Genomic DNA, 27,993 nt, shown 5'->3' with positions numbered 1-27,993 from the left:
TTATCAGTTCTAACAAGCTCGAACACGCAGACATAACACGCAGACATCTCCTTCCTTTAGAGATGTTCCTCTCTGAAACGCGCCAAAACCGGCAGAGAGCTTTCCCGCGCCATGCTGTGGGTAGTACAGAAGCTTCACTAGCCATGATCTGTCTGAATATTTAAGAGTTGCGGTTTGCATGCTTTCATTGACGCGTCCCTTTAGAAAACCGCCTGGGACAGTCTACAGAGTTGATCAACAAAAGATCTATGAGTAACCACATAAAACGTATGATGACTCAAGAAATGTTAGACCAGACCACAATTTTATAACCTAATAGGCAAGCCCGAATCATATAGGCATACGATGGTCCCTTACAAGATGGTAATAGATGTCATTCCTGTCCAAATTTTGCACATAAGAACAATTATCTCGGGATCTTTTCTTACCACATCATGCTTCAATAGATTACGTGACCGGATAACTACTGTGAAGGAAGGATACTGCGGCTCGTATTTGTTGGTTGCTTTGAGAGCCATAGACACCCGAGAACGTTCAGAAGTCGAGCTATGAGAAGCCAGCATGGCGGGGCGCACCTTACGTTTGGAACTTTCCATCCTACCTGAATTAGTCATGCAGAGAACATAAGAAAAAATGACACGAAGCATATGCATTACTAATAGGCTAAGATTCACGTGCCTTCTGAATCATGCGGCAGAAGCTTCACTCCTTGATCAGTTCGGAAGCCTACTGATTTGGAACCCAATCCGAGTACAATTGCATGCGAAGTAGTAGCATCATCGACGAAACTAATAGGATCAGATTTCAGGACTTTGGAGGGCTTGTGATGAAATGGTTTTGGATGCAATTCATCCTTCTCTTTTCTCTTCGGCAAGAAACCGTCTAGACTTTTATGTCCAACTGAGAGATTACAGTGATCATCAGCATCTTCCATTTTAGGCGGGACAAATTCGACAGTGTCGAGGTTTGATTTCTTGCTGTCATTAGCATTCATTAGCGTTCATTAGCGGATAATCTATCTCCGTTGCGCTTTTGTCAAATATGAGCACGTGAAAATCCAAGTCCCCGACGTACTTGAAGACTAAGAAGTGGCCCTCACAGATTGAGTAATGCTCCGTAATTTCCTTCCATCCCTTTGATAACCAAACCATATCATCCCATTTCTCCAATTCCACTCTCCAACTTCCACCGTTCGGAACCCTTAAACGCACGGTGTCCGGAAGATCCTTGCCATACTTTCTCACAAACATCTTTGGAATACCCTGTTAGAGTTATCTTAATGTAGGCTTATATTAATTGTGATTGTAATAATTGACTTGGTCTAATAAATATTGGATATAAAGATTCTTAATGGGCCTAATATGGGCCTGGCTAGTGTGGGCCGAGTTCGGCCCGGCCCGTGATGAGAGGGCCCGCCGAAAACTCTATAAATAGTGCTCAGTCCCTCCTCTAGCCCTTAAGGATTCAGAAATCACTTCACATAAAGTTCGGAGAGAAAGTGAAGGGCGTCTCATCGAGCCAGTCATTCGGAGAGTAATAGAGGAGAAGATCTAGAGCTTCGGATTATTGCGATTCCGCCCGAAGTACAATGGATTCGAAATCAGGTGCACAAACTCTTTATTTTCTTCCTACAGTGTTCTATTTCTAGCTATGGTGATCTCGGGTTAGCCGCATTAAGGTTTATAGCGGCCAACAACAGTATCGGAGCGGTTCCATAGTCCGGATCCGGAACGTTCGGTTTTTGCTTGTTTACGAAAATTTGGACGGATGATAGTTGAATTTTATTACATTTTTGGATTCTACTCGTCGTTCCGAGCATTTCGAGGGGTGGCCGGCCTCCGGCGGAGGCCGCACGCGCGCCACGCGCCACCGCGGCGCCGGATCGGCGAGCTTCACGTGGCGTGCCCACGTGGCCGCCGACGTCGGCGGGCCACCGCCTTTGCGCCCGCGGGTCGAATCGGGTCGACTCGACCCGGATCCGTTGACCGTTGACCGGGTCAACCCGACCCGTTGACCGGTTCGATCGGTCAATGGTCGGACCGGGTTTTGGTCGGACCGGTCGTTAGACCGGCCGAGAAGGGCCAGCACGTGCATGGCACGTGAAGCCCACGCGCCGAGGGTTTAAGCGGCGCGTGCGGGTGCGTCCGGGCTCTGTTTGGGGTGATTTTGGTACCGGCGTGCTCGTATAAAGATTCTCTACATTGTGGTATATTTATTTAAAATATTTAGAGCTTTTAAGGATTGAAAAATGCATAAAAACCCTATATAAGTGTACTTCTGGGGGTATTTTTGGCATTTTTCTTATATTTCCATATAGTTTTGGAAATATTAAGGCTAGCTCATATGAGTATGACCACATATAGGATGTGTATAGTATTCTTAAGTATTGGCATGTATAAAGGTTAACATGCATCAATAAATGAAGCAATGTCATTGGCACCATATGTGATTTTAATGACAACCGCCCATGTCTTCAAGTTTAAAATTACATGTATATGATAAAGGTGAGACATAAAGATTATATCCTTGGTATGAGAGAGTTTCAAAAATTCAATTGAGTCGTGACCGCCAAAGTGGCACAATTGATTGAGTTTGAGAAATATCGATCTCGTATTGTGGGGGATGTCTCCTATTCTAATGCATGGTTATACTCCCAAAGGAGGTGATTATGTATTAATTTTGAAGGGATACATGTACAGCATATGGTTAAGGATTGACTAATCCTAGTGGTTCATACACCCAAAGGTGGTGATTCACGAAGATTGGAATATATTCTGATGACCGTCGACATGTGGAGAGTTTACAACCGCACGTTATACAATTTGCCCAAAGGTGATTGTATGATGGTACATGTAACTCTCTAGTTGTGTACTTATACGGTTTTTTAAGTTACACAAGACTCACTTGATGCTGATTATATGCACTGCTTGTTTTTCCAATTACCTTCTCTGTGAATGACAACTCCATTACGATTGGGGTTCTTCATGGTTCAAATTTTAAGAAATGGAGAGAGGATTTTATGTTTGCTATGGAGCTGGCGGATGTTCATGTGGCTCTTTATGAAGATAAGCCAGCCAATCTCGTTGAGACCAAGACAACAATTGAGATGACGTATTTTGCCGCTTGGGAAAAGAGCAACAGGATCCGCTTGTTATCAATGAAGCGATCCATATATGAACATTTAAAGAGTAGTCCGCGAGTTGATCGCACCGCAAAAGAAATGATGGAAGTTTTGATGGCCAAAAACCGAGTATCATCTAATGCCGAGGTTGGGACACTCGTCCAGTGACTTTTTAACATGAAGTATAATATGGGTACAGGAGGAGTTAGGGATTATATCCCGAGAATGCTGGATTTGCAAACAAAACTTAAGATTACGGGTATTATAATTCCCGATGCCATTATGGTACATCAAGCCTTAAACACCCTTCCCCCTGAGTTTGGTATGATCAAGACCGGTTTCAACACACAGGATGAGACTTGGTCTATTAATGATTTGATAGCCAAGGTAGTGGCAGAAGAAGAAAAGTTGAAAAAGGAAGGGGGGCATTACGCCATGGTAGCCTCCGGTTCTGGTACTAAGAAAGGTAAGGGGTTCAAACTTCGTACTCGTAAAGGAACTCATCTTGCCACCGGTTCATCTAACAGTATGGGTCATAAGAAAGCGTCCTTTAAGAAGGATAATGACCGCTGCTTCTTCTATAAGAAGAGATGTCACAAGAAAAAGGATTGCTTCAAGTATAAGAATTGGTTGTCTAAACGTGAGGATGCATGTATTGATTCTTTAGCATCTGTTTGTGAATCCAACCTATCTCAAGCCCCATCCAGTTCATGGTGGTTAGATAGTGGTTCAACTAATCATGTTGCGTTTACCATGCGAGGATTCATAAACCGGAGGAAGCCAAATCGGGATGAATCAAACCTCAAAGTGGGAGATAACAATAAAGTCGACGTTGAGTTCGTGGGAGATATAATTTTGGTTTTAGAATCCGGTTTCAACTTGATGTTAAGGAACACTTTTTATGTACCTTCCTTCAGACGGAACTTAGTGTCCGTATCATGTTTGGACATGTGTGGTTACTCTTTCGAAATAAAGAACAATGTGGTTTTCATGTTTTTTAATTCAGATAAAGTTGGGTACTGCAATATGTCCAATGGATTGTACAGATTGTGTTTAACTCCCAATGATATATACGTTGCTTATACGGTTGAAAATATTATCTCCAAAAGAACTCTACCTAAGGAACAGTCTTACGCATTGTGGCATAAACGTCTTGGTCACATTTCTAGGGAAAGAGTGGAAAGGCCGATAAAAGCCGACATCCTACCTACTCTTCAAAGTGACTTGGAAACTTGCGTAGACTACTGTAGAGGTAAGATGACTAAGATAAAGAAGAAGACAACAATCCGCAGCTTCGATCTATTGGAGGTCATTCATACTAATATCAATAGACCTTATATTGCGACCTTATATAGAAATTTTTATTTCATCACTTTTATTGATGACTACTCCCGATATGGTTATCCGCACTTGATTAAGGAAAAGTCCGAGTCTCTTGACAAGTTCGGGATATTTCGGACTCAAGTCGAGAAACAGTTGGGAAAAGTCATAAAGGTTGTCGATCTCGACCGAGGTGGCGAATATTATGGCCAACATGGCGATGCTGGACAACTTAAAGGGCCATTTGCCGTATATTTAGAGGATTCCGGGATAATAGCTCGGTTTACTATGCCCGAGAGTCCCGAACGTAATGGTGTAGCCGAAAGGCGTAACCGCACCCTTATGGATATAATGAGGAGTATGATTACCAGAACCAACTTGCCACTTTTCCTTTGGGGTGAGGCTTTGAAAATAGCCCTTTATGTTTTAAATCGGGTTCCCACTAAAGTCGTACCATTGACTCCTTTTGAATTATGGACTGGATGTAAACCCAACTTAAATCATCTAAAAGTTTGGGGTTGTCCTACAGAAGTGAAATTATATGATCCAACATTAAGTAAGTTGGACTCCCGAACTACTCGATGTTACTTCGTGTCTTATCCAGATCATTCAAAGGGGTATTGGTTTTATAACCCTAATGGAGGTACAAGAATTGTGGAGTCATAGACAGAGAAGTTTCTAGAATTTGATGTAGCCGAAAAGGGTAGCTGTTCAAAGACTATAGAAGAAAACGATGCGATGGAGACTACCGTATCGTTTCCTCTACCAATACTGACAATTATGGAGCCTCTTATACCTTAGACGGAGCCTGTTGGGCTTCGGGATCCAATTATTCCCGATGAAGTTATTCAGACCCCACCGTTGCGGGATCAAGCCGAGGTAGCTCCACTTAGGAGGTCTATCGGGCAGAGAAGATCAGCGATTCCACCGGACTATATAGTCTATCCGGGAGAGCAAGACTACGATATCGGTTGTGTGGTTGATCCAGTTACTTATACAAATGCTGTTTCTTGTCCTCAATGAGATCCGTGGATAGATGCGATGAAAGATGAGATGCAGCCTATGAGACATAATGGTGTCCGGGAACTTGTTGAATTGCCTGACGGTCATAAAGCAATTGGCTGCAAATGGGTGTATAAGACAAAAAGAGACTCCAAAGGAAAGATAGAAAAGCTTAAAGCTAGACCGGTAGCCAAAGGTTTCACTCGGAGAGAAGGAGTGGACTATGAAGCAACTTTTTCTCCAGTCTCTTCTAAAGATTCTTTCAGAGTGATCATGGCATTAGTAGCTCATTTAGATATGGAGTTACGCCAGATGGATGTAAAGACTGCTTTTACGAATGGGGATCTTGATGAGGAAGTCTATATGGAACAACCCGAAGGTTTCGCAGCTGATGTTTCGGATAAGCATGTGTGTAGACCGAGAAAGTCTATTTATGATCTCAAACAAGCTTCCAGACAATGGTATTTAAAGTTTCATAGCGTTGTGACTTCTTTCGATTTTGTGGAGAATAGAGTGGATCAGTGTATATACTGCAAGGTCAGTGGGAGGAAATTCATTTTTCTCATCCTTTATGTGGATGACATTCTACTTGCGAGCAGTGATATTGGTTTACTGCGTGAAACAAAACGGATGTTGTCAGAGAACTTTGATATGAAGGACCTTGGTGATGCGTCTTTTGTTCTTAGCATTGAGATCCATAGGGATCGTTCTCGCCGGGTATTGGGTTTATCTCAAAGGGCATATATTGATCATATTCTGGAAAGATTCAATATGCAGCATTGCAAACCAGGAATTGTTCCTGTCTGTAAAGGTGATAAATTGAGTCTTTCACGGTGTCCTCATTCAGATATTGAGAAAGCCCGGATGAAGGATGTACCTTATGCAAGAGCAGTTGGTAGTATCATGTATGCACACGTTTGCACAAGACCAGATATTGCTTTTGCAACAGGACTTTTAGGCGGATATCGGTCAAATCCAGGACACGATCACCGGGTTGTTGCCAAAAAAGTTTTGAGGTACTTAAAGAAGACGAAAGACTATATGCTGATTTACAGACATGTTCAAGACTTGCAGCTAGTAGGATATTCGGATTCGGATTATCTTGTTAGTCAAGATGACAAAAAGTCGACATCGGGATACATTTTCATGTTAGCAGACGGTGCAGTACCATGGAAAAGCGAGAAACAGAAAACAATATCATCCTCTACCATGCAAGTGGAGTTTATAGTATGCTATACAGCTGCTACTCGAGCTATTTGGCTCCGGAACCTCATTAGGGAGTTGACCGTATTTGATTTTGTTGATAGGCCCATACAACAATCTTGTGATAGTAACTCTGCAGTGTTGTTTATTAACAACAACAGAGGTCCGAAGGGGTTTGAGCACATGGAGGTTAAGTTTTTGACCATAAAGGAATCAGTGCAAAATGGTGACGTTGCGGTAGAGTATATTTCCACGGATGATATGGTTGCAGACCCATCGACTAAAGGTCTTCGCCCTTGTGTATTTGAACGACATGTCATTAGCATGGGCTTAGTGGCATCGTTGGATGTTGTTGTCTAGTGGGAGCCATTTTGTTTTGCTCTAATAAAGATTACATCTGTGATTGTTATATAGTGTAACATTTTCATATGTATTAAAGTTTGTATACAATAATTGTGATGAGTACATACATATGACGAAAATCTTGAGGTGTGTGTAAACCTTGAGTATTGGCTATGGGCATTTGGTTACTAGCCGTATTAATATGTCTTGTTACACATAAAATAAAGTTAACTATAAAGATAAGACATATGAGGGTTCATCGGAACCATATGGATATTCTCTAGTGACACATTAAGGTTCGTGACACATAAAGTGAGAGAATGGTGACTAACAAAGGGAATGACACAAAAGATATCCCTATTTTATGAGGTGTCATCCAATTGCCACACTACCATATTGAATCCATATCGGTAGAGTTAAGGGCACTCGTGACCATGGATGGCTCTGTGTACAATTTTATGCGATTCTTGCCATGATTCGGTGTTTGAGACTCTATGGGATCAGATTGGCCATTAAGAATAATCTCTAGACCAGCACAAAGGTGCGCACTACAATACACTTTCAATTAATATAGCCCAAGTGGGAGAATGTTAGAGTTATCCTAATGTGGGCTTATATTAATTGGGATTGTAATAATTGACTTGGTCTAATAAAGATTGGATATAAAGATTCTTAATGGGCCTAATATGGGCCTGGCTAGTGTGGGCCGAGTTCGGCCTAGCCCGTGATGAGAGGGCCCTCCAGAAACTTTATAAATAGCGCTCAGTCCCTCCTCTAGCCCTTAAGGATTCAGAAATCACTTCACATAGAGTTTAGAGAGAAAGTGAAGGGCGTCTCATCGAGCCGATCATTCGGAGGGTAATAGAGGAGAAGATCTAGAGCTTCGGATCATTGCGATTCCGCCCGAAGTACAATGGATTCGAAATCAGGTGCACAAACTTTTTATTTTCTTCCTACGATGTTCTATTTCTAGCTATGGTGATCCCGGGTTAGCCGCATTAAGGTTTATAGCGGCCAACATACCCTAGTTTTACGACATATAAAGTCATCATAAGTACGTAAACAAGCGGTGCCGGATTATGTTTTAACACGAACCGACTCGAATGAAAAGGCATGTCGTCGAAAAGAATTCTTAAGAAAAGAACTTACAAGCCTTCCAGCTTGAAGTGTCGGAAGAGAGTATGATCTTGAAGAAATGAGGTGTCTCCGGTGCAAAACTTCGCCGGCGCTCTTCATCGTCTCTCCGGAGACGAGAAGTCATCCCTTGAGCACGAGACTCCGTAACATCTGAATCGAACCCCAGTTCTGTTGTGGCTTTATATGAGCCAACTTAATTGAATGTAGCATTTAATTGGAGAAGACATTCGTCCCTGTGATTACAGGTGCCTCTGGGAAGCTGCTCATCTTCTGTGATGATGTTAACGAGGGACAACAGCTAGCGTATCTCATCATCACGATGAAGAAAAGTCCATAAACAAGTGAATGCTTTCTGAAGCTGGTTAAGAAGAACACGTTGGGAATCGAACGCATTAAAAATGGGACGATTTGGTAGTTGCTCGTAATTATAAAGTGACACATTTATATATCGAGTTCTTGTGGTATCTCTAATATTCCATGAGAAATCAGTATGACCATCGCCACTTAAAAGACTTTTTTGCATGCCGAGCTAAAGAAGGGAATTGTTTTCTAAGCGTTAGAGATGATTAGGGTAAAATGGAGAGATAATACACTCAAATTCAACTGGTATCAATCACGTTTAAGGTAGTCAACCTATTATATCCTCTGTGGAGTCCATATTAACCTAGGCATCTAGGAAAATTATTGCTGGAACAATCTTACTAGTAGTTCCTACAACTAAAGGTGTCAAATGAGTGGGTTGGGGTCCGGCTTGGGTCGGGTCATAAATGGTCCAACCCAACTTGACTCATTAACCCATTTATGACCCATATATGCATAACACGGATTTTTTGACCCAAATCTGACCCAACTCATATCTGATCTATACCCAACCCGACCCATATTTGTAAAACATTTCAATATTAAATCCCTCAATCGACAGACAGGTCGGCGAGCCGCCCAGCCACCGAATTTATTTCATTTTTTTCCTATAAGACCAGGGTGCAGATGGATGGACTAGATTTATTTCATTTTTTCCTGCCCAATGTGAAAATGCTAATTGTCGTCTTTCGGACCAAAATGTGTTCAATAGAACAGAAAGTAGTAAAGGAAAAAGAATGCTCTCGCGGAAAGGAAGAAGAATGCTGAATCGGGGATGAAAAGAATCGATGAAGTGGACTGCCCTTGAGCTGTTGAATGGCATGAATATGCCCAAGCCCTTCTTCATGATTGCGCGAGATTGTCTCCATGTCTTTCATCGAAAGTGCCTCAGAACAGCACTATACGAGGAGCGTGTAGACATTTCTTCTTCGAGTCAAGTCTTGCCGCGACTGGCGGCTGCAGTGGGTGGACGGCGGCGCGAAAGGCGGCGACAACCAAGCGGTGGCAGCAGATTTCATAATAAAAGAAAAAAGCCAAAAATAGAAAAATGAAAAAACAAAAGAAAAATCAGAAAATCTTATTAGGACTCACTTAAGATAGTAAGGTAACCGTCCATTTAGGACCCATTTAAAACCCAATTTATGATCCATTGAGTTGTTAAGTGATCCATTTATGACGCACTTAAGTTTATTAAACAACCCATTTATAATCCACTCACTTAAAAGTGGGTTACTATATGGTTCTTGATCCATTTTGCCACCTCTGCCTACAACCAAGAATTGGAAATTTAAAATTGGATACTGCTACAAACTGAAGAACTTTAGCTTTCATAAATTCCTTAGCTGTGAGTCCGCCATTTTTACGTGGATTATATTTAATTTTTCTCAGCTAATATTTGGGTAACATTCAATATTTTGTTCAATTTCATTCATTGTGATGTAAGTTGAAAATGTGAAAGGCTAGTCCTCTTATGGACCTTCCTCCTTCAATGCCAATGCTGGCTTTAAAAATCCATTCTTATTATTTCAGATAAGTGATTACAAGACTTCAGTCCGAATCTACTTGTGCATTGATCACTAGAGAGAATCATTGTTTCACAAAAATTGATAAAATATGCTCGGACAATATAGATGAATCGACATAGGTTGTAAAGGGTCTTTTATTGATTTTGGGTAGGCAAGTGATGTAAAAAAATTTAAAGGTACGGAGATTGGAGGCAATCATGGCCACCCATGTAAATGCAGGTAAAGATAAATGGTAGAAAAGTCAAGACAAAGATTAAAAAAACGTTGAGTTGAGGGATTAATTGAGAAAATTTTACAATGAATAAATTTTTGGTATTTATAACTATCTACATACGGTTACAAATGGTGGTAACATACAATGGTTATTGAATTTGAAAGAACAAATAACTTCCTAATCCTATTTGTGACTACAAGAAATTATTCCGCAATCTCCCACTATTAAGCAACACTTGTAATAATAAATTATAAAATAACCATCCAACAATTATGTTTCAATCAATTCATCATTACTGCCTTCGACTTCCAACACTAAGTAAAATATGCAATTGCTGTTGACGATTTTATTGACTGATGAAGGTTCGCAAAGATAATTGATGTTTGATGACTACATCAAAGAGTTGTCGATTGTTTTGACAAAATTATTTATCAAGTTGATTTGCTTCTTGTATATAATAATAAAAAGTTGATCATATTTTGATGTCAACATATGTCCCTTTTAAAATTAATTGAATGAATCATCAATCATTCGTTTTTTTTTTTAAATATGATAATCAAGAGTCATTATATGCACCGTTGTCATCGCCAAATTTGTTTTTTTCTTATCGAATTGTTCTTGAATATATTTCTTGAAAAGAATACAATTAATTGTGCTATAATTCCATGAGTGGTGCCATTTGCAATATCTTTTATTTATTGAATCTTCTTTACTGAGAATAACTTGGCTTTCTGATTAATTTTATTGGGCCATGTTTTAAGGGTAGATAAAAAATTTCAATGAACTTATGAATGCCAAACGAGTAAATTTGACAACCCTTAGCCCTATCTTTTCTTGTTTTCTTTTATTTTGGCAGGCTTTAAGGATAAGCAAACTTGAGGCTTGTCGAGCACAAAATTCGCAACATCTAGTTAATAATTTCATCTTGGTCAGATTCTCATCTGACTCATAACTTTCTATTAAAGTTACGTGTTATGTAAAGCCTTCATGTGACCTCTTATCCATGTCTTTTAATTATTTGCCTGTGTTTAGATATTCTCGTTATCAATTGAAATAAATTGGCAAAGCATTGGCCCTCAAACTTTTTTCTAAGATTGAATTTGAATCCATTGAAGGCCAAATTCATGTGTACTTTTGTTGAAAGCGAAGTGAGACATCTATTTATAACCTTTCTTAAATTGAACAACAAATTGATCGATGGACTAACTATTATATCAACAAAGTCTAGCCACATCAGCGATCGATATTTTGGGGTATCGTTTTATGAGATTGAGAATGAAATTGTCATTTGATCTTTGCCCAATTATACACCGACTTAGGTGATAAATAAGTATACCAAGTGAAATTAGCTTTTGAAAAACATAAAGAATATAACCTAAGCCTTAAAAACTCATTTGTCCATGCTTTCCCACGTTAGGCTATACACCGAACAATGTGTTCAATAGTCGATTTTTTATTTTCGCTGGTAAAAATGGCAAAGTCGGGCATTTTGAAACCTTTTGGAAAGAGCTTGTTACTGACCTATTAGAGATGCAATATCCTACAACCATTTATGATAACACTCGTGTCTAATCCCAATTGTTGTCGAACTAGAAAACTGTGTAGAGTTTATGTGACATCCCTTGTCCCACATCGCTTAGGAAGGGAGTCTTGAGCTGGTTTGTATGGCTAGGCCTCTTAGACTTGCAAGACGCGTTTTTTTGAGGGTTGTATGGGCGGCCCTCGGAAGAACAAAACCGTGAGGACTGTGTGTCCAAAGCGGATAATATCTTGCAAGTGGCGCAGTGGAAGCGTGGTGGGCCTAGGCCGTTACGGTTAGTATCAAAGCCGACTTCCGACAGTAAGTATGGATCGTTGAGGGCACAGCGGGGACGCTGTGCCGCTAAGGGGGGAGTATGTGACATCCCTTGTCCCACATCGCTTAGGAAGGAAGTCTTGGGCTGGTTTATATGGCTAGGCTCTCCTTAGACTTGCAAGACACGTTTTTCTGAGTGTTGTATGGGCGGCCATCGGAAGAACAAAACCGTGAGGACCGTGAGTCCAAAGCGGACAATATCTTGCAAGTGGCGCAGTGGAAGTGTGGTGAGCCTTGGTCATTACGGTTTAACTGTGGATTTGGTTGGCCATTTTGCCCACTAAGTGGTGATGTAGATTTTGTAGGATTTTTTCTTACGTTAATTGGCATGTTAGAGGAAAAATTATCAAAAAAGTCCTAAATCTATTGCATTGGTGCCAATTTATCATAAATCTTTTAATTATGCCAATTTAGTACTAAACCTTTTGCATTTATGCCAATTGAGTCCATATGGCCAATTTTGATTGAAAATAAATTATATGAACACCGGTCGTCCTATGCGGCATGGAAGGCGTTGACGTTGACAATTTTTTTTCCTTTTCTTAGCTCTATTTTTTTTTTCTTGATTGAGTGCCGGTGAGGGCCGCGACACCTTCGCTCAATGCCGCTCAAGGCCGCCGGTTCTCGCCTAGGGCCGGCAGGGGTTGGTCGGCGACCATCGCCGGTCTTCTATGAAAAAAAGAGAGAGTAAAGAACAGAAAAAGAAAAAAAGAAGAAAAAAACTATTATAAAATAAAATTTATAAAAAATGTCCACATTAGTGCCATCCATGTCACGTTGGACAATCGATGTCAACGTCAGCGATTTTCAACCAAAATTGACTCGATGGACTCAATTGTCACAAATGCAAAATGTTTATGACAGAATTTGCACAATTAAAAGGTTTAGGACTAAAATGGCATCAATGCAATAGGTTTATGAATTTTTTAACACTTATCGCACATGTTAGGCTCAACATACATTGGGAGATATACCAATGGCGCCCTTGCCATTACATTTTCCGAAACTACTCGCCTTACATTTCAATATTCAGCAATTGACTAACCTGTCAACTAGTTTGATTTACCAAATTGTTGTTACCAGTTTGGTTTCTTTGATCAACATTAGCCTGACTATTTCAATTATTCTAATCTTGATTAGAAGATTCGGGCCTCCTCTTTGGGCTGGAGTGGAAGAAGGGAGGAGATTCTCGAAAAAGGAAAAGGACCCAATGACTTCGAAAGAATTGAACGATGAACCGTATGAGGTGAAAATCTCATGTACGGTTCTCTAGAGTGGCAATAAGGGTGATTTATCTATCAACTTTTTCACTATCACTCCCAAAAAATCAAACTCTGCCTTACGTAAAGTTGCCAGAGTACGATTAACCTCTGGATTTGAAATCACTACATAATTTTTATGGGGAGTTGACTACTTTGACCAACATTATAAACATCAATAAATGGAGAAGACTAGGCATGTACTCGTTGAATGATCTTGGCATCGAGAGGGCGTCACTCAAGGCATTGATGACAGTTGACTTGATTATGTCGGTTACATGACTCACAGATGTAGTTAACCCTATCATTTTGCTGCTCTTCGAATATTCTTCTCATGATTGATACCATGTTGACATCTGGTGCAGCCTCTCTCAATTACTCATCAGTAAGATGCAATTGGAAGATCAACTTCCTCACGTTGATTACCTTCTGCCACTCTCCAAGATTCAAGTATCGGAATGCGCCGTCATCTAATTACCTGGACGATACTTTCGCATGAACGGTTCAATCATGGGATTCGGGTAAGAATGCGTGGCTGCTTTCTTGGAAGGAATAACTTTAATAAGGATGTAGTAGAAAACGAAAGTATAGAATAACTTTGTGCTTTGAGTTGCGTGAGGAACAAGTTTTATCAAGTCCAAATCTTTCTGATCACTTGTGTGCTTTTTTCCAGGCCTTGCCCTTTGATTCAACTGCTTAGCCTGTAAGTGTTCCTATTTATCATATAGAGATTTCATTCATGTCATAAATTACATAATCTTTGATTTTCTTCTTCTAATGCCACAATCAATGGGAAACTTCTCTCTTAATTGACTTTACATTTACATTTCAGACTAACATAAAATTCCATATTAGAAGTTAAGAAGGCGCTCAATACAACGGTCTTGTAATACACAAACATGTGTGAATAGCAATCTGTGATAATCTTCTACTTATTGACATATTATAATTGGGCTAACTTAGACCCTTATATCCAGTTATTGTTGAACATGAGGTGAGTTTAAGGCTTGACTTCTCATGTTTTATCGTTGAAATTTTCACAGATTTGTTAATCAAAAGTGTCACGCCCCGACTCTTGAGCTCGCGACATCCCTACTTTACTCGCCTCAGGTCATGAATGATAGCGTCACAGGTAGCTATCTACCTACGAAATTACGGCGCATGCGGAACGTGCAATTCTCCTAGACAATCAATAACAAGGGGATAACATAGTAGGAAACTCAACACCGTCAATTCACAAAAACAATTTCATTAAACATCAAAAGTAGACGAATCTTAACCCACCGAGCTACAGTAAATTTACAACCCCATACTTCGGGGTGGCTCACTAGGACCTCAAAAAGACACAAGGTCGGGTAAGGTTAATCCTTCATCTACTTCCAAAAATCCTACCACAATCCTCTAGGTTCAACGCCCACGGCTTCCGTCACCGCCTGAAAAATTGTTAACCACGACGGGGTGAGAAATTAATCTCGGTGAGCTAACGCCTAAGCCCGGTTAGGACGTCGATTCGCTCAGATTCCCTAAAAAGGCAATCACATCATCATAGAACAAATATTTCAACCACATGCAAGCTTACCCTCCAGGCCACACGTAATGTAATGCGGACTCGACTCAACAATCAACCAATCAAATCAATTCAGCTCACAGCAAAGCATCACAACACTTGCATGCACAGGACACCACACATAATCCATTTATTAATAGATCCAACCCGTATGTCTAGCACACTAATCGGTTGGTGCTCAAGACACTAGTCGGTTGGTGCTCTCCCGGCAGGACTAGGTATCGTCCCTTACTTTCGGCGATGGCGTCTGATAGTCCATGTGACTCAGCTCGACCAACCGGAAGACAATGATTGTCGACACGGCACGGAGCTAACAGGAATCCTAAAAAGGCTTCGGCCCATCACAAGCAGCGACCGGCAAACGTACAACCGGAAGACAATGATCGACGCGCATCCAGCAACCGTAAGACAATGATTGCCGGGACCGAACGACCGGAAGACAATGATCGTCGGAATTATCCCATTATGTGACCACTCGGGCACTTCGACAACCAGCCGACTCTTTTCTTGGATTTAGGTCGAATGCTCACACTCGCATGTTCAAATACTTGGCCCAAGGCCGTTTTCGTGCAAAAACATGTAATTTTATCTCATACGTGGCCACATGAATGCGCAATTTAAATTGACCGACACACCAAGCAATTTGGGGCGATTAACCTCTAATCGGACCCCCACGACAATCAATAGCCAAACTGGCACTCATGGCCAATAATTCAATAATTCAATTAATCAATTGCAGCCAATCAATTATTAATCCCAATTTCAATTCCAATTACGCACTCGTCTTTGACCTATCGCTCGCTCGCGATCAAACAATGCAAACAATCAGATCAATCAATCAATCAATCTAATCTAATTAGGCATAAAATCCTAACTAATTAGACTAACTTAACCAATTAGGGCCATTGAACCTAAACCAAGTTTCTAACCTATACCGGTCCTAATCGAGCTACCTAAATACCTAATAATCTAATTAATCTAATCTGAATGCAATTAGCGTCCTAACCAAGAGTTAGGGGCTAACTCACAAATTTAATAAGCTCGGGCAGTCTCAAATCGGGCGGCGGCGACGCAAACTCAGCCCGGCCCAACGACGACGATGACTCGCGGCCCGATCCACCTAACTCCGGGCTTCCAATTTGGTCAAAGGCGGGCCAATGACTCGGCGACACCTCGGGACAGCGGCACGGGGCTCGGGGGTGGTGGCTGGTGGCCGGAGCTGGCCGGAACAATGGCCGGCCGGCGTGAACAGTGGCGGCCAGAGGGAAAACAGGGGAAAACAGTGGCTTTGCGGGCTGTTTTGGGGTGGTTCGGGTGGTTCAATGCCGGGGGGAAAGGTTGGGCTTTAGTCGGGGGTCCCCGGGGAAGCTGTGGGTGGTGTAGGAAGCGGCGGCAGATGGCCGAAGGTGGTGGATCCGGGGCTGCACAGAACCGGCGCAGGGGCGACGCCAAAACAGGGGAGGTGGTTTCCGGGCTGTTCGGGGCTCTACAGGCTGCGACTGGTCTCCGGCGACCTTGGGGGACGGTGAAGAGTCGAAGATAGTCGCTTGGGGTGGTCTGGGGTGGCCGGAGTTGGCCGGAGGGCGGCGGCACAGGGCGGAGCAGCAAACCGGCGCAAAAGAGGGGACGCGGGCTTCGGGTCTGACCTGGGCTGTTCGCGGCGGTCTTCGGCGGCGCTCGACGGACCGGATGGTGGCGGAGGGTTGGAGGGAGCTTGAGGTGGTGACCGGTGGTGGCGAGACGCGGCGGCAAGGGCGGCCGGAGCTCGAACAGCTCACGGACGCAGAAACAGAGCAGGCGGTTTGTGGGAGCTCCAGGCAGCGGTCCGGCGGGTCTGGCGGCGACGAATGGCGGCCGGACGGAGGCTGAGTGGCGGGCGAAGGTGGCTGAAGGCAGTGGTCGCACAAAAACAACCGAGGAAGAGGATGGGTGTTCGGTGAGGGGGGGTGTTCTCGCGTGAGTAACAGGAGGAAGAAGGGGGAGCTGCGGGAGAGAGAGAGAGAGAGAGAGAGAGAGAGAGCAGATGGGGGGCTGACCAAGATGTGATTGGTGGGTGGGGGATTGACTTGTGGGCCCCACCCATCAAGTCACATTTAAATTTTGTCTCTAGCAAATAATTTAGGGGCGAAAAGGGTGATTGACATTTTAGGACTGAACGAATTTGGCTCAACCGATTGGGATAGAAATTTGAATTTTCACGGGCTAGATTCGGTCCGGAATAGTTTAGGTGCGAGGATTAAAAATCCTAAGTCGCGGCGACCACGGTTTCGAGACCCAATCGAAACCGAACAAAATTTCGGGACTCGTCCAAATTCGTCACTTTCGTCCTTTCGATCCAAAATTTGCATCGGCTAAAATTCAATTTTCTTCCTTTTTATTGAATTCGGGCAAATTTACAAAATTCGAATTTCCCGGGCGTCACAAAAAGCCCCTCCAGTCATCCCTTTAAATCAAAAAGGAAAAAAAAAAAACAACCTCAGTTTGTAACAAGCATGTGAAATTGTTTATTTTTTTTTACCAACCACAATGGTTAGATTAAACAAAAACATCCAAACTTAATATTCCCACGTTCTCGTTCTTTAACAGCATTCTTCCAAATTGAAGAAATATGTATACTTTTTTAAGATAAAATCATGGAATTTTGTTAACCGGATCGATATGCCACTCGACTAAAAAATTTGTCCAAGTATTTCAAGTCCTCGTGGCATGGATTAATGTGGTTTTTCAAGAAGACCTTCCCGCTACGAAGCCTTGGACCATTTTGAATTTGAATGTCAGGTCCAAAAGCTCTTTTGAGACTTTGAATCTCCATCTCAATTTTAAACAGACAGGTAAAAAAAAAAAAGTATGCAATTTACAGTGGGTATGGCATCAAATGGCCCAAGACTGCAGAGACTATGGAGGCTAAGTGTCAAAGGGATGCTCCTAGACAGTTTATGGTGGCTAGCTCCACAAGGAGAGGATGTCTATCGTTACCGTGTTGAGCCACGACGAAATGGATTGCCAAAGATTAGCGACCGATGTTTATATTGCATCCTAAATTTTCTGCAAAGACGTTAAGAGGAACATTTGAAGTTGAAGTTCCTTACCAAAAAAAAAAAAAAATTTGAAGTTGAAGTATGGGTCGGCTGTGCCAAAGGATCAAATGCTATCAAGCAAGGCGCATTGCCCCTCGATATGATCAGAGGTACGCTCGAGGGTCGTCACAAAAAGCCGAGGTTACTGCAGGACCATCTAATGGGTGTTTCAATTTCTTTTCACATTGCCTAAAAGCTTCCGGTAAAGGAGCAGCTTACTATTCTCACGGATGCTTGTCATAGGCGAAATAGGGACCGAGCGAATGGCAATGAAGCCTGGTATTGTGAGAGGTGCTGCAAGTGTTGAGAACAATTTGAGGACAGAAGCTATTATAAATTTATAACGACGGGTAATTTAAGATTCAAAGAGAGCTTAATTTTTCAGGAAACTAGTTAGATCTAAATCATTTCAACATGACTATGTCAAGCGAAGCAGATTACTATCTTGTTAATAGTCTTTTCAATGATCCGTTCTCTCAAGATTGGGCATTGTAATTGAAAGATTTGGTGGGCTCAAAGGGCCTCTCTGAGCCCAGCGGGTCCATTCCCATTATCTTTTATTACTTCGTATTTTCTAATGACCCATAATTTACATGGGTGACTTTCTTTTGATACCTTTTTCGGACTTCAATTCAAGAAATTGAACTAACGTTTGGACCCACAAAAAAAAAACTAACTTTTTAATGCTATATGTACCAAGCCCGTCCTTTGAGCGATCAACCAATAAAAAGCTTAGTAATTTGAATTCTAATATGTTCTTCAATCTCTTTTAGGTTGTGGGTGGATTTAGGGTTGAGCAAGATAGAGTTTTGTCAAGATAAACTGATGGAGCATTACTTATTGAATGCTTTAATGGTCTATGAACCGCAATGTGGAGCTTTCGGAGAGATGAGCACCATGAATGATGGACGAAGTTGATGACGTTTTCGGCTAATGGGAAGAACTTTAGCTATTGATGATATTCATAGAGAGGTTAGTGCGCGATATTATCCTAATGTCCTCGAGATTTCTCGCTTACACTTACATAAAATCAACACTAATGTCATGCTTGTTGTGGAATGTTGCAGATGGGGGTGTCTCCGAAATAGACGAGCTTCCTCCAACAAGAAGGACTTGTTTCCTCGCCATGTACAACACCAGCAATGAAATTCCTACATCATTCCCTACTTGCACAAATTTGTACATATCACCCCTCACTAAGTTAGTCCATCGCTCTTGAATTTGCAATTCCAATCTTCTCCTTCAAATTCTCCTTCTGGGTCATCAACCTCTATATAGCTATAGCTTGGTTGCGAGAACATATCATGGCTATAATTTTCAGTGTTTACCGGCATTTCACATGTCTTTGTCTCTGCGGGGGAGTGCTATCCAAAGCGCAGCAAGAAATGTGACCCCGAGTACCGCCGCTCATTTGATGGGTCAGCACCATTGTCAAACAAGAATCTAATGTATGAAACACTTTGCCTATTTTGCAAGGCAACGTGTCGCACACATGGTGAAACTAGAGTTAACAGCTAATGAAAGTTCCATTCTATCCATAATTCCCGGAAGTACACTCTGTATGCTTTCGTCTGCGATGTTTGAGGAATGATGGACGAAGCAGGACAGTAATAACAACCGATAGCTCAATAGCCAGGAAGCCTCATCTCATGGGAATTTCCCCATATATTAAGGAAGCAGTGCCCGAAAGCTTCGGATTTCAGGGGCTTTGTCCACGGATGAAGCCCCAAAGTGAAACTGTATCGGTCTACCAATCTTCAATTTGGACTCTAGTCCGCTCAAAAGCGGAGCCCTATCTCCTGATTTTGCACGTATCTTTACTTCATATTAGTAGCGAATTGCTCTTTATCGTCCATCAAATTCTAATATATGCTGGAGAAAGATTGTCCAAAAGCGATCTTGATCCACATTCGCATTTGAGTATACCGTCCCTTCTTTCACTAGAATAGCGATCGCAGCCGCTTGAAGAGAATATTTTCTAGATGAGCGTTGCTTATTATGATCCCTATGAAAATAACATTCCTTTGCAGGAGTCAATTATGTCCCGGAAAAGTACCAAGTAGTCATTTTTGGAAGGCTATTTATACTTTAACTAGAAAACATTGGGGACCTAATTTATACTTAATCTAGAGTCTTTTGCATATTTCATGGAAACAGAGTTGGCTTGGTGCAGGACATTCTCTCTTTCCTTTTCTGTGACCACCTCAATGGTGACAGATACTACTTGAAGGAATATACTAAAATCTCTGTTAGATCAACTCTCCACGCTAGGTATGAGCTCGATTCACACTTTGTCGGATCAAGACACGTGTACCAGGAATTTCGGAAGACGCAACTTCACTAGTCTCCGAAAAAACATCAGGAAATACATCACCATTCCATTACTTGCAGCAGAAAGATTTGCTTTCTTTGATCTGATTAACTAGACAAAACATAGTGAAGCAGAGATTTTACTGCAGGCATACCAAAGTTTACGCTTGAGTCTCGACATTCTTTCTGAAAATGGAGACTTTGAGTTCAATATCATCATTTCTAACAAGCTTGAACACACAGATATCTCCTTTCTTTACGGAAGTTCCTCTCTGAAATGTGGCCCAACCAGCAGAGAGCTTTCCCGAGCCATGCTGTGGGTAGTACAGGAGCTTCACCGGCCATGATCTGTCTAAATGCTTAAAAGTTGCCATTTGCATGCTCCCATTGATGCGTCCCTTAAAAAAACCGCCTGGAACAGTCCGCAGAGTTGGTTTTTTATCAACAAATGTTCTTTAAGTAAGAGCATAAAACGTATGACGATTGATGACTAACCCAAGAAATGTTAACCAGACCATATTTTTGTAATCTCATAGGAAAACCCGAACCACATAGGAATACGATGGTCCTTTACAAGGAGGTAATAAAGTTCGTTCCCGTCCAAATTGTGCAAGTAAGAACTATTATCTCGGGATCTTTTCTTAGCGCATCATGCTTTAGATTATTTGACCGGACAATTACTGTGAAGGAAGGATACTTCAGCTCGTATTTGTTGGCTTCTTTGAGAGCCGTAGTTACCCGCGAACGTTTAGAAGTGAAGGTAAAAGAAGCCAGCATGGAAGGGCACACCTTATGTTTAGAAGTTTCCATCCGATCTGAATCACTCAGGCAGAGAACGTAAGAAAAAAACGAGGCAAAGCACATGCATTACTAATGGGCTAAGATTCACACACCTTTTTAATCGTGTGCTAAAAGCTTCGGTTATTGATCAGTTTGGAAGCCTTTCGATTTGGAACCTAGTCCGAGATTACAGTGATCATTAACATCTCCCATTTTAGGCGGGACAAATTCGACGGTGTCGAGGTTCGATTTCTTGCCGTCATTAGCATTCATTAGCGAATAATCTATCTCCGTTGCGCTTTTGTCAAATATGAGCATGTGAAAATCCAAGTCCCCACCCACCCACGCATGGCATGGTTGGTTGAGAGAGTTCCCTTCTTCGTTCACGTCGAGGGTTCGAAACTCCCGACCTCGTTTCGTGATTTAAGTGGGGGGCTCGCGTGGTGGGTTACTAAACTAGTCTCCTCCGAGGTATAGTCTTGGGCGTAAGCCGTACGGATCCTCGGATACCAAAAAAAAAAAAAAATCCGAGTCCCCGACGTACTTGAAGACTAAGAAGTGGATCTCACAAATTGAGTAATGCTCCGCAAATTCCTTCCATCCCTTCGATAACCAATCCATATCATCCCATTTTTCCAATTCCACACTCCAACTTCCACCGTTCGGAACCCTCAAACGCACCGTTTCGGGAAGATACTTGCCATACTTTCTCATAAACATCTTCGGAATACCCTAGTTTCTCATAAACAAGCGGTGCTGGATATGTTTTAACACGAACCGACTCAAAGAAAAGGCTAGCGCATAGAACGCGTCGGCCTTCCAAGCCTTGGTAAATGCAAAAGAATGTTTAAACAAAAGAACTTACAAGCCTTCCAGCGTGAAGTGCGTGAGAGGGTATGATCTTGAAGAAATGAGGTGTCTCCGGTGCAAAACTTCGCCGGTGGTGTTCACCTTCTCTTTGGAGGCGAGAAGTCATCCCTCAAGCACAAGTTGTGTAACAATCTAAATATAGCATTGTTCCGTGGGGGCTTTATATGAGCCAACTTAATTAGATGAAGCATTTATTTGGAGAAGACATTCGTTCCTGGGATTGCAGGACAACTACCACTGGGAAGCGGTTCATGTTCTGTAATACGAGTGGCAACAACCAGATTAGCTCATCATTACGACGAAGAAAAGTCAATGATACATAGAAAGCTCGTTAAGAAGAACGCATGGGGAATCGAAGGCATCAAAAGTGGGACATCGTGGGAGTTGATCGAAATTAGACCAAGAATAACTAGTTGACTTCGATGGGGACTAAGTGGGCTAGCTTACTCATCATTGAGATTTCGACAACTTGTTCAATTCCTTCTATTAGATCCTTCGAGAATATGGATGAATCGGTATGAATCGACAGAGGTCGTAAAGGGGGCAGGAATGTAAATGACAAAAAACTTAAAGGTACGGAGATTAGACGCAATCGTGGCTAGCCATGTAAACGCAAGGAAAGATAAATTATAGCAAAGTAAAGATAAATCTAATTATAAAAAGACGTTGCGTTCTATAGTTGATTGAGAGAGGTTTACAAGAAATATATAGGTTTTTGTAACTGTTTACAAATAGTTACATATAATGGTTAAAGACAATGGTTACTGAATTTGAAGGACTAAGTAACTCTCTAATCCTATTTGGGGTTACAAGAAATCATTCCATAATCTCCTACTATTAAGCAAAAAAATGCGTATAAACTTTTTTGTCATTGGAGTATTAAATGCTCATATGGAACCTCGATCTACCTATATTGACGGGCCTAAAAGCATTGTTGTGTCCCTACCTTCTTAAGGTGGGTTTGGCCCATCGAGAATATCGGGTCTAGCTCATGACGAATTAATAGGCTGATTATTCGAGATCATTCTTTTTGTCATATTATTAGAGCCATGCTCTGAATTGTCCATCGGATTCTAATATTTAGCAGAGTAATGTAGATAGGGAATTAGAAAAATTGCCTTATTTGTAAATGACTGTAGATCTAGATTTAAGTCATGTAGTCATTTTTTAAAGAAGAATTTATATTCAAACTTGAGCGCCGGAAATTGAGACTTTGAACACTACTACATTGTCTCCATCAACGACGGCAAATGCTCGCCGACCGGCAGAGGAGAGCGCCACATGCTCATTTGGATAGCTCCTTATCTTCACCGGCCATGATCTTTCTAAATCTCTAAGAGGTCGCAACTTGTTTGTTTTCCTGAATATGTATCTTGACGAGCCCGCGAAGAGTACTCTGCCCCATGCATATTCTCGGGCAGCCGGAATGAATTTGAGTGATTGTTTCGGAGATTGTATAGAGTTTGTAGGACAACCAGAGGCAGCTGAGGACTAGAGCAGAGCATAAAATTATCATCTTAAGGAGATGAGATCCAATTAGTATAGAGAATCATTCCATCATCGAACTTTTCTAGACAATAGAGTTGGTGCAGGACCATTCTTTCTTTCCTTTTCTAAGACCATCTCAAGGGTAAAAGAAATTACTTCAAGAAATATTCTCAAATCTCTGTTCATTCTTCGATCAACTCTGCATATTGGCGTGAGATAAGGATTGCTTATGACCTTTTATTTTATCGATCCCCTGCTGCAGACGAGTACGATCTATGCTCTGTCGAATAAAGACAGCAAACATGCAGAGATTGGAATTTTGGAAAATGCAATTTCCCTGCGTAATTTTTACTAGTCTCTAAAAAACCTCAGGAAATTTTATCACCATTCGATCCCTTGAAGCAGAAAGGTTTGCTTTCTTTGATCCGATTCACTAAACAGAACATAGTAGACCACAAATTTTTTTGTAGGCATACCAAAGTTTACACCTAATTCTTAACATTCCTTCTGAAAAGGGAGACATTGAGTTCAATAGCATCAATTCTGAAAGCTTGAACATGCGGACATCTCCTTTCTTTAGAGAAGTTCCCAAGCCATGTTGTGTGTAGTACAGCCGCTTGCATGCTTGCATTGATGCGCCCCTTAAGAAACTGCGGGGTTCGATTTTTGATCAGCAAATGATCTATGAGTAAGAACGCAAAAGGTATGATAATTAACTCAAGTTAACCAAACCAAATTCTGCACGAGTACTAGTATCTCAGGATCTCTTCTTACCACATTTTGCTTCAATAGGTTATGTGATCAGTTGACTACTGTGAATAAAGGATTCTGCAACTTGGACTTGTTGGCTGCTTCGGGAGATGTAGTTGACTGCGAACACTGACAAGTAGAACTACGAGGAGAGAGCATGCCAGGGCTCACCTCGTGTTTGGAATTTTCCATCCTACTTGAATTAGTCAGGCAGAGAGCATAATCACTTATAGGATAAGATTGACAGACATTTCGAATCTTGTCGCTGAAGCTTTGCTCCTTCATAAGTTTGGGCAGTCTGTTAGTCGATCGAAAATGTATCAAGAATAGTGTTAGAGGTACTGAGATTGAAATCCATAGAATTAGTTCACGAAGTGATGGGGGCTGGGCAAACTATGGCGGGAGGCCAAACTCCACCTCTAGTCTTAAGCTGAAAAGGTAAGGGACCATTCTTTTTATGAAACTTCCTCCTTCAATGTCAATGCTGGCTTTTGAGATTCATCCTTGATTATTTCAGTAAGTGATCAATAGACTTAAATCTGAATCTACTTGCGTATTGATCATTAAATACCTATTAGAAAATTGAAACATGTGATGTTAGCAAATCTCGTTGAGTGGTCATCAAGAAGGATTTGACACACCCGATTCAAACTATTTATGACTTAATCGCACTTTTTCAAATTTTAGAGCTTGATTGTACATTAAGCTAAATGTCAACATTTTTTTTATGCAATTTCTCACAATAAAAAGAAAAGAAAAGAAAAGAAAAGAAAAGAAAAGAAAAGAAAAGAAAACAATGGATATCAAATGTTAAGAGAGTTGAAGGAAAGGAAAAAGAAACTAAATGGGATGCTTCGATCGAGGATTTGCTTATTCGCCACACTAATGGTCAATCAATTAGAAATCGGGTATCATTTTAAGAGTCATTTATGCCTAATTTTATTTGTTTATTAGCTAATGCAAATTACCTTTCTACCATATACGGCAATACTTTATGGGAGGGTTATGTAACTTGTTTTAGGTGAAGAGACTATTCTACCCCTGATCTTCAGGTTCTCATCGGCAGCTCCCTCTTCTTTTTCAAAACTGTCAGTCAATGAGAAAGAGGGAAATTGAAAATAGAATCACTTACCTGGATAAAAATCTTCGTCGTCACAATCTCCGATTTTGCATCAGTAGCTTCCATTTGTCGGTGATTAGACAAGGTTAAAAAGATAAAAGAGTTTAGAACTTATCGTGATTCACGCGTCGGGATACGAATGACATTAATTGGAGCTCACCAATTTTATGCTGATAACCTTTGTATGGTTGCATTGAGATCACCCTCCCATTTCCCGCAGTCCCACTTGTATTTATACTCATTCATGTTTTTTATAAAATTTAGCCAATGCTAATGCCCAAGTGGACGTTTTCATTGGACAAATTTTATTCACATCACAAAATCGTTTCGACCTATTGCCCCACTGGTTGAATTTGGTGTTGAACGAATTTGATTAAAGAACTTGTAAAAGTACGAGGATTTTTTTTAAAGCAATTTCCATACATTAGCCAGCATTTCAGGCACCTTGGAGGCATTTCCATTTTGCTTTCATCTTAACCTTCGATGTAGACTTTTCATAAGCTCATTTTCCTCATAGCGTCCCAACCCTCGCCCTCTCGTTTTAATAAGAACGTAATTATGCTGTCGAAATGACAAAAAGATGCTATTCAAGATGCTATTCATTGGTTTCTCACGCAAGATTTGAGGAGGCACGACGATTGAGCTATAAATTTTGATTGAACTATCGCGTCGTTGGATTTCATGGAAACACGTTGATTGAACATGAACGACGATCAGATAATGTCAACCCTGAGTGTACAGTGTTGTAAATCAAGAACTTAAGAGGACTTCTTATGCAGCCAGGGATCAGATACCGAGCGAGCATATCCGCATAGAGCTCGTACTCAGCAATCATCCCGAGCCCCCACTTGTCTTTCAGCTGCCTACAGAGGTTCAAATCCATGTCTTAGACCACCGATCCATCTCTGTAGGGGCGTGTGCACAAAGATTGGAGCTGAAAAGTGACGGGATCCATTAAAGTGCCCGAAATCAGCTTGCCATGGCTTCTCGTCGCCTGATGTGAACAGATTGGAAAATGATTCTGTTCCTACCCGATCAATGAACTGTTGGCAACGGCAGCAATCCCTCTCAAGGATAGGATTGACAATGAACACGTTCTCACGCTGCCTCTTCTCTCCTGTGCAAAAGCCAAATGGCATCATCCACGCTTCCTAGATTGCAGATTAGTTCAGTAGTTGAATTTCAGTCTTTCAAGTCCAAAAGGAGAAACCAAAAAATGTACAGCTCAAGCTTCATGACGTGCCTAACATGCAAGCATAAGATGTTCACTCCTGAAGCACCGGCAGCATCTTTCATTCTCTTGTGATCCAGAAAGGAAGCAGTTGTGGGAAGAACTATAGAGTTTTGAATAAGCCCAACTCTGACAACTCGTGGTTCTCTTAATTACTCCTTGTCTGCCGTAAAGCGAAATGCCTGAAAGAAAATCAGAATAAATTGATCAATTCCACAAAATTGGTCAGAATGAATAAAAATCAAAGGATCCTGCCAAGAACTGCAGTAATGTTTTTCAATAAGAGCAAACAGCTACCAAATAGCAACTGCCACAGAGAATATGTAAGAGTACTTCTTAGCTTCAACGATAGCAAGTTTAATCAACTAGAATGGTTCGACGACATCAAACTTTGCACGTTACTCTATCAGTTGGCTCACCAACTCTAGGGAATCCCAACATGGCACAAGACTACATAATTCAGATTTTCTCACACCTTCCATCTCATGGAAAAACTCAGAACCAAGAATCTATGCTAAAACAGATTTCAGAATAGCTCATTTCCAGGACTATGCTCTTCAAGACCTCCCTAGGGATAAGTTCTCAATATTGCCAGAAGACATCTGGACCAGACATTTGCAATTCATTGCTTTTAAACAAACATTTCCCCAGGTAGGACCATATGTATGAATCTCAGTGACATAATATTAGTCGGTCCGTGCTCTTTTATCTATCACAGGCATGAAAGATTACCGAGTTATAAATAGAAGCTCCCTATGCCACTTTGCAGAGAGAACAGGGAGTACACATCGGAAGATATTTGCTCATGTCCCTCAGAGAACTTCCAAACAATTGTTGGCCTGAACTTTTATTTGCAGGCCTGAGCAATGCTGGAGGGACTTGCTTCAGAGGCTACTGAGGTGACATTAGATTAAGGCAATCATAAATTGAGTGTTTGTTGGGTGGAGTTAAGCAACTTTGTCTGCCATGGTTGCCAAAATGAACATGAGGCATTGAAACTGATTGCCCTAGAGATAAGTACGCCAAAAAGCTTTTTCAGTCCTTTCAGGATGTTCAGTCATCTCACCGATGGCAAGCAAGTATTTCTTATGCACACGCTCAGATTCACCATATGTTCCAAGCAGGAATGTGCTGAGAAGACAAGTATCATACTATCAAGAAAACTATTTTACATGAGGAACCTATTTGATTTATGGTGAGTCTTTATCAAACTCCAACCAAATGGTGTTGAAGCACGTGAAACAGTGCAGACTAGTGTGACCAGGACTCTTAGCAACAACCTTTAAATCTCCACATCCAATAATCACCACAAAAACAGAAACGGTAGGATCACCTGTATGTCAAAGTTACAGGAGAGCTTTTGCAGAATCCGCCAGAGGATCAACTTGAAGAGTCCTTACACAATTCAATCCAATATGTAAACGACTGACTTCCTGAAATCGATATCATAAAGATTTAACA

General features: G+C 41.4%; 1 protein-coding gene and 1 long non-coding RNA gene across 2 annotated transcripts in view; both read right to left on the bottom strand.

Moving 5' to 3' along the window:
- The window catches only part of LOC125315326, a 150,597-nt gene that overhangs the window by 47,502 nt on the left and 75,102 nt on the right, over nucleotides 1-27,993 (bottom strand). The gene's annotated exons all lie outside the window — the stretch shown is intronic.
- On the bottom strand, nucleotides 56-24,398 carry LOC125315145. Its single transcript, XR_007198498.1, has 4 exons — nucleotides 24,206-24,398; nucleotides 15,213-15,216; nucleotides 675-678; nucleotides 56-222 (listed from the first exon to the last, which is right to left on the bottom strand). It is a non-coding gene; the product is annotated as an uncharacterized LOC125315145 (long non-coding RNA).

Source organism: Rhodamnia argentea, chromosome 5 (assembly GCF_020921035.1).
Source record: "Rhodamnia argentea isolate NSW1041297 chromosome 5, ASM2092103v1, whole genome shotgun sequence".
Lineage (NCBI taxonomy): Eukaryota > Viridiplantae > Streptophyta > Magnoliopsida > Myrtales > Myrtaceae > Rhodamnia > Rhodamnia argentea.
The sequence above is the reverse complement of the archived record's forward strand: the minus strand, read 5'-3'. Positions and strand labels throughout refer to the sequence as shown.